Source organism: Strix uralensis, chromosome 4, assembly GCF_047716275.1.
Source record: "Strix uralensis isolate ZFMK-TIS-50842 chromosome 4, bStrUra1, whole genome shotgun sequence".
In the NCBI taxonomy this organism is placed as follows: domain Eukaryota; kingdom Metazoa; phylum Chordata; class Aves; order Strigiformes; family Strigidae; genus Strix; species Strix uralensis.
In genome coordinates this window covers 24,049,140-24,061,404 of record NC_133975.1, presented here as the reverse complement: position 1 = coordinate 24,061,404, position 12,265 = coordinate 24,049,140, and positions in this window count along the sequence as shown.

The window sequence follows — 12,265 nt, the reverse complement described above, 5'->3', positions numbered from 1 at the left end:
ACAGTGCAATAGCAACACAACCAACAACAGCAATAACAATAACAGTAATAGTGATAGCAATGAACAGAGCAAAATAGCTACCAAATACAGCAGTTTGAAGCACGATGTACAAAACCACGAGTGCACCGCGCTCCCGCGCCAGGAAAATGTGACCTGCCAGGATGTGACGTCCGCATGGTATCTGAATAACCCGGCTAGAGCTCCCCCCTCTGCTGGGGAAACTTAACCCTATCCTGGTTAAACCAGGACAGTTCTAAAAAAAAAAAAAAAAATTAAGCAAGGATTATGACTAATACATCATACAGAACTAAAGACAGTATAGGAGACAGAGATGTTCTGAAAAAAACAATTGTGTTGTTATGGGTTGGGGGTTTGGGGGGGAAATTCTGTGGAGAAATCATAAGTTTCATTAGGTCTTTTAAAATGTTCCTTTCCCTATACAGTTGTAGTGCTCCTAATCAGCAGATCATTGTACTTGAGGAGTTAGTGATTCACATATTGGTGAACCTGAATAGGCACAGGCCTGTGTTGTGCATATGTATATCTCAGCCATCAGACCTGTAGCTCTTGCCTGCAAGGTAGGCTCAGTCAGTAAATCCTGATGGAGTTGCTTGTAGCTGTTCCCACTGGGTACTAGTGATTATGTTACCTGTGTATCTATTTTATCTCAAAGCAAAGCAGCATTTTCTCACATGATTAATAATTAATTGTTTTCTCCTATGAAAGTCTTATAAGAGATCTAAAGACCAAAATGCTGGTGAACCTCTCCACAGAGAAGATCTGGGAAGCATGCCTTGCTCTGATCAGAGTTGCATTGACACCTGATGCTATCCAAATCAGGGTTCCCACCGTATGAAGCAAGATAGGTGTATCTATGCTATTTCTCTTTTTCCAAAAAATGGTATATTAATATCTTTCAGAATGTGGATGTTGTTTTTACTGGGATCATAACAAACACTAACCACAGTACATTTCAATAATCATAGAGACTTAATTCATAGATAACATATTTCTGTGCAACGAAAAGAAATGAGATGCGGTTAGTACATTTTACTGTACAAATAAGCATATAATAGAAAAATGATAGCCTTAATATTGCAGTTTACACTTGCAGATTTTGATTCATGTATCTTATGATATGTCAATTAAAGTACATTGATGGTGAAGAGTTCATCATCATTCTTACTTTCCTGATAACTGGAGAGAGGGTGGTGGTGGTAGATATAACTTAATTCTTGGTTTAGCAGCTATGGGCAAATCTCCTACTCCTCAAAGGTATGTTTCCTGGTCATATTCACTTTCCTAAGAACTCAATTTCAGTATCACTTCAAGGCATTTAAAATGTTATTTTTCATACTGTCTTCTAGTCTCCAGGCAGAAGGTATTTTTTAGTCATATTTTTCATGATATAATAAACATGAAAAGTTATCTCAAACACAGCTTAGTTTTCAAGCGGTTATTCATGTGAGCTTGCTGGTGAGGTGAGCATTTTATTTTAGCTTTAATCTTCACAGAGCAACCTTAATAACATCAATCCAAACCTACAGTTGGGAAAAATACCCCAAAAATACCTATCTGAAATACAAATTAACAAAAAATTCTTAGTAAGACAGATAGTTATTCATTACCACCAGTTGCACTTTGAAAGTTTTGCCTTGAATAAAAAAAATCAAAACCAAAGTTATGCAGTATAAGTTCAGTATCCTGAGATATCTAGAGAAGCCTAAAATGCAAATGAATCATGACACCCTTCTTCCCCATTAGTTAGAACAGAAATTTTCTACTCTATCTATAGTTAGTAGATTGACAAATATATAAACTATAATAAACTTTATGATGCTTGCCTAGGAAGCTTAAAATAAACACACCATACTAATGCATTTCAGTTTTCAAATCATCACTACTTCTATTTGGAAAATTAATGAGAAACTCAGCAAATCTCATGCCCTGTTTGAAGAGAAGTGTTATTATTTCATTTTAGCTTCCTCATCTGCAACAGTGTAAAACTGGCTATCTCAAGCCCTGAGTATCTGTCATGCAACAATGACCCCTCCAAGCCTATACAAAATAAAAGACAGAATTCAATCTAAGATTTCATGAAAAATCAAGAAGAGAAATAGCCAGAATATTTCATAATTTTCTAATATTACTTCCTAATAATTTTCCTAAATATCACTAATATATGGTACACAAGTGATGATAGAATAGTTGTGCTCCTATTTTGCAGTTCCAAACTGGCCTTACTGTTTGGTCCAGGAGTCTTATAGCTTATTGGCATAGTACTCTACTGATGCTACTACTTATCTTGACTGTTTGTTCATTGAGCTATAATAGAAACAATTAAATATAAAAAACACCTCTGCAAAACTAACAAGAATCTTCTGCCTGGAAGATATGTCAAAATATATTCTAGGTCAGGCTGAGTGAGCATGTCGGCCTTCTACCTGCACATCATGTAATTATATTAGTAATTGTCACAGATGACAGTATAAATGTTAATACTGTAATATGACATTCTCACTAAAGAATATAAGAAAAGAAGAGTAATTAAAAAAATCAAAGAGCTTTGATATGTAAAACCACACAAGAATTAAGTGAGAAAATAAGATGTAACTCTCAACACTTTGTAATGTCATATCAGGATAATGAAATATCTACTAAGATTTAGGCTATCTGCTTTCTAGCCTCTGTATTTTTGAAAATGAGCTATGAGATATCAGACAACAACATGGCGAACAGTTCTGATTTGAAGAGATGTCAGAGAGACTTTCTGATACAGAGGATTAAAATGAAGTTGATGCCCACGGGGGAAACTAGATAGAGAGAAAAAGAATATTAATTTAAAAAATTAAAAGCAGAATTGAAATTTCTGTCTGGATTAAAATAAGGAATAAAGATTTTCTAACTAGATTCAGAGAAATTGAGAGAAGTTACAGCTCAGAGTACAACAGTGAAGCATTAAAAATTATATTGTTTGAGTTGTTTGAGAAAATATTGCCTGAATATACCTTTTGGTAGGAGTCATAGATATGATGATTGTTCAGAGAGTGGAGGAGATCTAGAAATTAGAGAGGTTTCTTACCTACTTGGTACTGAATTCTGTTGAATTATTTACCAATTTAAGAATGTGGTAGATAAATGCAGATTGTCTGGTAAATTGTCAAGCACATTTATATGAAAATATATATATGAATATATACTTTTGCTTACTCATATCCATTATACATTTTCTCAAAGAATTAGATGGCCAGCTTCAGTCAATATGTCCAGCATCAGTATAATGTTAAAGTTTATGGATAAAGGAACAATAATCTTGTGGAAATCTATAATTGCTTTTTTAATTACTTCACTAATTACTTTGTGAACATGCTCTCCTTTTTTTTTTATTTTTTTCTTTTTTTTTTTTTTCCCCCCTAATGAGTAGTCTAATACATTGAGAGAAATCAGCGGAGACCATCATGTACATATCAGAACACATCATACAACTTTACTCCTGGCAAGAACAATGTCCCTGGGAAGAGTTGGCATTTATTAAGGTATTTTGTAGAATTTATTTAAGTAGAGAAATAAGGACATATAAAGACACATCTACCTAAACTGTTCTACTAACGAAAACAGCTTTCCCATGTTTCTAGATACAGATTTTGATACATTTCTTTTTAGTGAAATTATGTGTAAAGATATCAGAGATATGCTAAACAAATTATTTACATTTTTAAATAAATATTTAATATCCATAAATTTTAACATAAAATTAACAGAAATAAATCATGCTAAAATGAATTCATTCTAATACAATGAAAGACCTAGTAGGTGAGGAGGAAACAATAGATATGTGATATTTTACTTTAAGAAGGCTTTTAACACTGTCTCCAAACTTGGCCCAGATGAAATTACTCCAATTTTTCGATCATTTTCAATTAAAATTAAAAAGCGGAACAAGAGATATAGGGGATCATAAACTGAGGTGTTTTTGTAAAAAGGCTAATCACATTTTATGATGTGTCAATAAAAGCATCACATATGAGATATAGGAGGTAAATACACTGTTATGATTTGTATTGTTGAAGTTGTTCTTCGATATAAAACTTTTTCAAAACCTGAAGAAATTAGAAAGTAAAATGACTAAAAAAATTTTAAAAATTATGCATGATGAAAAGGTAAACAAGGAGAGGTTGACTTGAGGAAAGAAAGAGCAGGGTGACAGATTTTGAAAATGTAAACAGTTATGAAGGAGGTGGTGATCAATTGTTTGTCATGCCCACTGTGCAGGTAGCACATAAGGAAATTGTTTAATTTGCAAAAAAAGAAAGTTCATGTTAGCAAATCCAACTATAAGAAATGTTTAGCTATCTAGGGAGGATAGGGAATTCCCCATATAAGACATTTTAAAAAACATGCCAGACAAATGTCTGTCATTACTATTTAATGTAAAGTAATGAAATAGTTCCCAGAGACTTCCACAGAGACTAGGACACTCTCCTCAGAAAGATATAACCACTAAGGTCACCCTCTTTGCTTTCTTGTACTTGTTCTTTGTTCCACATCAAGGAGGTATTCATCACTCCCTTGTAAGCTATCATTTGGAAGTGAGAGAGAGACTTCTTGGAAATGTGTTATGAAAATGTATTGGCTTCATGCTGATCTCATGATTTCAGTGAAAGTTGCCTACCCACTTCATTATTGTGTAAAATATGTTCCTCTCCAGTGAGAAAAGAAATTCCAGGAAGTTTAAAAAAAACAAACTCAAAAGTCAAAAAAGGCAAATCCATGTGACATTTGGACACCTCCAAGCTGAGGCTTCAAATGAGTTAAAAATAGATCATAAATTTGATTTGGTACCTAGAATTGTAAGTCTCTTATACTACACATCTTTTATGAGAATAAGACCTTCCTCATTTTTTTTACTGTTGTTGAGAACATATCAGATTTTTTTTTTTCTGAAAATTTAATGGTTGCAGTCAACTAAGTTAAAGCTTAACAAGAAAATAATTTGAACCAGTCAGCTGCATAATATCTTCTTAAATTCCATTTCCAGGTGTTTTCCTGCTTAAGACACTCCCTATTCTGTGTGCCTGTGTGTGTATAGGGGTCTGAGTGCCAGCAACTTGATTGGGACTGTGGGCTGGGGAGATTGGAATGAGTGCAATTCAAGTACTAACAACTGTGACCTCAGATCATAGGAGTCCATGCATCTGTGGTGCCAGCAACTGGAGCAAATGTGGGTGTGTGAGTGAATGTGTGTTTGATAGTGAAGGTAAACATGATTAGCTGCTTAGTAAACAAAGTGACCTGGGATCTGGGTGGAGTGGTTATGTCTCTAAGGGTGGGAGAAGCTGGCAATGGAGGGACCAGGGGAGTCCCAGCAAACTAGCTGAGAGACCATTGGGTCTGGGTTCTCTAAGTGTGAGACCTGTATGTGTATGTGCATCAACAAGCAGGGCTGGCTACTGGGGATCAGGGGAGACCTGGCCAGCTGCCAGTCAGCTCTGTGTATATGGAGGTGTGACTGAGTAAGGGAGTCTTGATACCAGCAACTGGAGTCGAGCTGCAGCCTTGGGAGCTTGTATGGTGAGTGCCACCAACTGGGGAGCCTGGTATCCAAGGACAGCTACTGGAGAGATTCACACTGCATATAGCTACATGTATTTCCACTAACAAACCTCCATCCTGCTTGGTCAGAGAGTTTGCTGCTCTTTGTGTTCATGTTAGTGCTCTGCATGGCCACTGTCTATATCTGTGTATAAGTGTTATGTATCTGTATGTGTGTGCCTATAGGGACTACATGCTCAGCCTTGCTACTGGTTGGACCTGGGGGCATACATCTGCAGCAGCCTTGCATCTGCCAGGCTGCTGGTTTGGTCATCCCCTAACACTCAGTATAAATTAAATCTTAAAAGTCTAATCAAAAGAATTAGTATTAACTCCAGATTTAATTATTGCAGGAAAATAAAGAAAATGTGAAGAATTTTTTTTTTCCATAATGTTAATAACTGTTTAGCTTGGTTACTGTGTCCTGTTTTGGACATTATGGTCCCAGAAAGATGGGACACTGAGAGTTCAGCTTGGAGGCCTAGAAGTTGTCATGTTTTCTAGGAGAAAAGTTTGAATGACCTACAGTGGTTTAATTCAAAACCCAGAAGCTTTTTGAAAGAAAATTTTATCCATTAAAGTCATGAGAAGAAATTAAAATTACAAATTTCAACCAAAGCAATAGGAAAAACTTTTCTGGAGGTAGAAACAGTCCAATGGTTAAATTCATTGTCTATTGAATGCATTATTGAAATATCTGCTTAGAATAATGTAGACATAACTGATTTTACCTGGGGGGGCAAAGATTAGACATAGTTTTGCATCGTTTCTTATGATTTTTCAATGATTCCATAGGAAATCATTTTTAGGCTTAGGATCAGAATGGTACAGAAGTTGCCCAACAGGCATCCTGCAGGTCTCTTATGGCAACTGAAGTCCAAAATTAATTCAAGAAATGTTTTTCTGCACTTTGGGCAGTTCCTGACTGGAGTAGTAGAATCCCCACAGGGGTCTGGAGTTGCACTGACTGTTCCATATTTGCTTTGCCTTTCACTTTTCTGCATAGTTAGTCACTTAATAAGTTGTAGAAAAAGGGGACTGTCAGTTCTGAAAGGAAAATGTTAATAGAAATAATAGAACTGAACCTTTACAAGGGGTTGGGTCTGAGCAGATGCTGAGTAGCTGCCAAAAGTTATAGACTTAAGCTATCGTGATAATTCTACAGAGCACAGGGCATCTGGGGAAAAAAACCAACCAACCAAACAAAAAACCCTCCCCCAAACCCCAATAACAACAAAGAAAACCCCAAACCCCTGTATTGGTTTTGGCTGGGATGGAGTTAATTTTCATCATAGCAGCTTGTACAGTCCTATGTTTGGGTCTGTGATGAAAACAGTGTTGATAACACAGGAATGTTTTAGCTATTGCTCAGCAGTGTTTGCACAGTGTCAAGGCCTTTTCTGCTTTTCACACTGCTGTGAGCAGGGACACCATGTTGGCAGGGGACACAGCTGGGACAACTGACCCAAACCGACCAAAGGGATATCCTATACTATATGATGTCGTGCTCAGCAATAAAACTGGGGGAAAGGAGAAGGAAGGGGGTGACATTCAGAGTGATGGTGTTTGTCTTCCAAAGCAACCATTTCATGTGATGGAGCCCTGTTTTCCTAGAGATGGCTGAACATCTGCCTGCTAATAAGAAGTAATGGATGAATTCCTTACTTTGCTTTGCTTGCATGTACAGCTTTTGCTTTACATATCACACTGCCTTTATTTCAATTTGTGAGTTTTCTCACTTTTAACCTTCCAATTCTCTTCCCAATCCCACTGAGGTGTGTGTCAGAGCTCATCTATGTGGTGCTTAGCTGCCTCATGGGGTTAACCCAGAATACCTCAAAACCAAAAACCACTGTGACTTACATAGTCTTGTGTTGCTGAAAAGATACCTGCTTTCCTCTCCTTTCCAGTGTTATATCGGCATTCAGAAGGATGCTGCATGATCAGTACTATAACTGACAACAAATTTCATGGCCCTGTAGACATGGAAGAAGGTTTAGTATTTTGCATCAACAGTAGTTTCCCAGACTTTTTTTTTTTTTTTTTTTTTTTTTTTTTTTTTTTATCCAAAGTGCTCTCCAAAGGAAAAAAGAAAAATTTCTGTCTCCTCCAATCTGAAAAAGGTAACAGTTAGAGACTTGTTATGCCCCAGTAGCATCTCAAAAATTAAATGAATCATTCAAGTTCTTACATTGTTTTAAAGTTCATTTCTTTCCTTTTGACAAAGATGTATGAGAAACAAAAAAGTAGATTCCATATGAGTCATTTGTTTCAGCCTTATCTAAACAAGAGGAAACTCTCTTAAAACAGGAAATTTACAGTTTCTTCCCAACTTTTAGGAACAGTTAATTCCTTCTGTTTTTAATAAATTAGCTTTACTATCAGACACAATACTAGAGACCTCCAGGCTCGTGCAATAATACAGAGATTGATAAAAGCTTAATTTATACAAGAGACTGCCTTAGTAGAGTCCAATGCAGAATCACAATCTACATGCCTGCAAATTTTAAAAGCCACAGAATAATGGAAAGAAGCATTTTCCCATCATTATGCTGAATACAGCAATTCATCGTTTGAATTATTACAAAACTGTATTCTAATTATATATAACATTGTCTAAACATAAAACAGAGATTCAGAAGCTCCTTACACACATTAGATAAATCAACAGAACTGGAAAACATTTTATACCATAAAATGATCTAAACTTGAAAATTCATAAAATCAAATTCATATATCATTGTAGAGAAAGAAATTAATTTCTCTACTAGTTAGGATGCCATAGTGTTTTTCTTGAAATTGAAAGACTATGATGTTTATCAACATGCAATGGTGTTTGTTCATTATGTTGATTTTTATTATGGGTTTCCACAATTTGAAATAATTATGAAAGAAACAACAGAAACAGATTTTTGATTGTTCATTGTTTGTAGCATCTGTAGGAAATATGTTGGCTTGACATCAACCGTTAACAGGCTTTATTTAAAATTAAGGAAAAAACGGTTGCGAATTATAAACATCGTCTATAATGGAGCTTTGTAGTTTACATAATTATATTTTGTGAAAGAAAGGAGGCAAGCTTGGTCTGACTTCATTTTTCCTTTAAAAAGATTCAACTGTCTTCATCCCATGGTACCAGCTGCACTGTGCTTTGTATGAGATCACTGTGCTTAATTTCAATAGCCTGCAGAGAGAGTTTATTTTTTAAGTGCTGTCTTTTGCAGATGTGCCAAGGGAAAGATAATTTTGGTCTCCCTAATCATATGCAGAAAGCTAGTCCTGTTCTGAAGCTTTACTTCACATGGTGCTTCCAGAATAGCCCTGTATAGAAATCACTGTTTCACATTAAAGTACATTTTAAGTCAGTCTGTTTCCCATAAGGATTCTCCAAAACTACTTAGAATCTGTACTAAATATGAATATTTTGTTACCCAAGCGTATACTAAATGCTATTTGAAAAGAATATGTGTATACAGACTTTACAAATATAAGACCAGTATTTAAATAAATGCTATTAAAGGGTGACAACAGGAACATAAAATTTGTCTCAACAAAACTTTTAGATACAAAACCTCTTGTAACTTCATAAGAACTCTGGGCACTGAGCCCAGCTCTACAGTGAATACGTGAGAACAAATTTTCCTTTTACAAGGTAAGTTCCCATCTTGCTATTTTAACTTAGGCTAAGTGCGAATGGAATAAAGTCTATGAATTTGTAAACCTTAAAACCCCCCTGTTTATCTGAAGGAATAGTGTATATATTTCCCTCGTCACAGACGCTCAAGCATAAGCCCAAAGTTTTATTTCTTGTTTCTATTAAACAAGGGATAGTCCTTGAAGTAATGTCTCTTGGAAGTACCATTCTACCCTGTGAATTTTAGATGGAGGTTTTAAACTTTTTCCTTGGCATTACAGACACTCAATTAAATAATTTTTACTCCCAAACTTAACTAATTTTTAAACTTAAAATCTCCTGAATGAATTTTAGCTATTTCCCAAAATTTTGGGGAAATAATTGGCAAAGTATTATTTAATTAATTACCTAAATTGCCCAATTGGCAATCCATTTAAGATATTCAAGATATAAAACTATCACATTTGATTTGAATAAAATAATGATTAGTAACAAAATGTTAAATGTCAAAGATTAAAATAAAATCTGTGTGAATTCTTTCTTATTCCAAATAAATATTTCTGAGAGTATCTTTCTTTTTTTGAAGTAACTCTTTTTATTAACTACAATAAAATTTCTGTGGAGTGCATATGAATGTGCATGTAAAGGATTTGAAATGATCTGATTAAGATAATGAAAACAGATTAGGTTAAAGAAAGGGACAGCAATGGAAGATTCATTCAATTTTATTGTATGGATCAGACAGCAAGACAGACCTGCACCTAATGACAAAAAAAAAACCCAAAAAACCAAAAGAATTTACAACGTAAGTACAAATAGCAGCAGTAAATATGACTATATATAAAATGCACTATGATCATTAAATTATTATAAAAGACTTTAGTTTGTGCAACTTCAATGGTGGAAGACAAAGTAAACTTTCTAAGCTTCAAATACTATTTTCACCTTGAAATGAAGGAGCAGAGAAATAGACTATTTTTTAATGTTAATCTTTTCTTAGAGGATTACAAAGTTAAACCAGCAGAGCAGATCCTGGCTATTTCTTAGAGCAAGCCTTTAATCACATTATAATGCAGCTGAATGTAGTTTGGTCGGGTGCTTATTTAATTATAATTAAATGCTTGCAACACATGTGTCAGTGACAATATCCCTATTGCTAGGCATCAACACTAGGCTATATGTCTAATGATGATTCCAGACTGAATCTGTCAGGAAGTGTCATGAACATAGTCTCTGATGGGTAATATCTGAAAAAACAGATTGTAGAGAAAAAACAAAGCTAATATTTTATTACCTATAATTGGGAAAAGTGCTGGAATGACAGAGTTCAGACATCTATGGACTTTAATGATACATAGATTTATCATTGAGAAATTTTCTGTGAATTGAAGTGTCCTCTGCATTTTAGGTTATTATTTTTCAAAAGAAAGTGGTGTATGAATATCATTAAAATAAAAAAAAAAACAAAAACAAACCCACGTTAAAATAGAATTCATATGCAAGGATTACCTCCCAAACAGTATAATGTGGTGAAAATATGTAACATGATTTATTAACTGGTGATTTGGAATCTTTTCTCTAAATCATTATTTTCCTTGTCAAATATGGACTAAGTGAAATTTATATTTTTTAATTAACCCACAGCAGGAAACAAAGGAGTCTTGTTATAGCGTAGTAACCACATAACAATGCGTAAGTGATCAGGTCAGTCATGACAGTTGAGAAGATCTGAGTTCAAAGCCCTAGTCTAGACAGAACAGTATTTCAATCTGAATCCTATAGAGATGCCACATTTACTGTCAGGTTATCCACCACCCTGTGGTATGTCTCCATTATTATTCAGGAAAAAGTTTAAAATATCTTAGTTTTATCCAAGTGTTAAATGTGATTATTTGAAGTCTTGCAGATGATTCTCTTCCAGCTTCAATAATAGACTGGGGGTGTTCTTATAAACTAGTCCCTGAGGACTAAACTGTTACTGTGTTACAAGGAGACCATTGATTTCAATGGGTTTGATAGTGACATAAAGTGTTAGTGAAACAGCTAAGAGATGCCACAAAACCTGGCAGATCAGATAATGTATGTGTAAGTAGACTATATATATCACCTGTAATCGATATACAGAGCTATTTGAACCAATTGTCGATACACCAGCATCACTTAACACAGCTAAAACATGCTCTATGCTAAATTGTCTAACGGTGTAGAGAGTTCATTCAGAATAGTGCAGAACTTCACGCAGGCTAGATGTGTTAAAGCCTTACTCCAAAGGGTGACATCTGGCACGCATTGACCTACAACAGTTAAACAACTACTGTTGAATGGTGGATGTTCACTAATTATCATGCGACAGTCGTCGTAAATCCCATGTGTGCCTTCTTCAGATAAAGAAGACATTCCAAGGGACATAATATCTCTTTTAATATTTCTGAGTCACCTCATTGCAGCATCATTCTGCCATTCTTGGAATAGTACGAATGGGTGATAGTCTGCAGGCTTTACCAGGCTTGTCAGACTGTCTGTGACATCATGTATGTGAGCTCCCAGCAGGCAGCAAACTTCTCTAGAGATATTGTCTGCGTGACAAAATGACCCTGTTGCCTTTAGGAAGAAAGAAGTTAAAGGTTATGTAAAAAAGCAAACTTTATTATTAAAAATTTAGAAGGCAGACATCCTTAGATTTAGAGGTCATCTCATAGTAGTATAAATGTAATGAAGAAACACATATAAACAATCACAGTTCATCCAATGCTTTTCTACCTCATTCTTTTTGTAGCTTTGAGTAAAAGTTAGATTTTATTGGATTACTAACAAAGCTCCTCAATGAGACAAGAAACCTGTTTTTACTGTGTAATACGTGTGTTTATGCATGAATAGAAAATCCCTCATATTCTGCTGTTTTGTCATCAAAATTGTGCTCTTACATTAATTTTAATTAATTTTAAACAACATTTTCTTGTGGAAGAAGTCATAGTTTTAATAGTCACAGCTTAATTTGGAAGAAGTCATGGAATTCTTCTAAGATATTAATTAGCTATT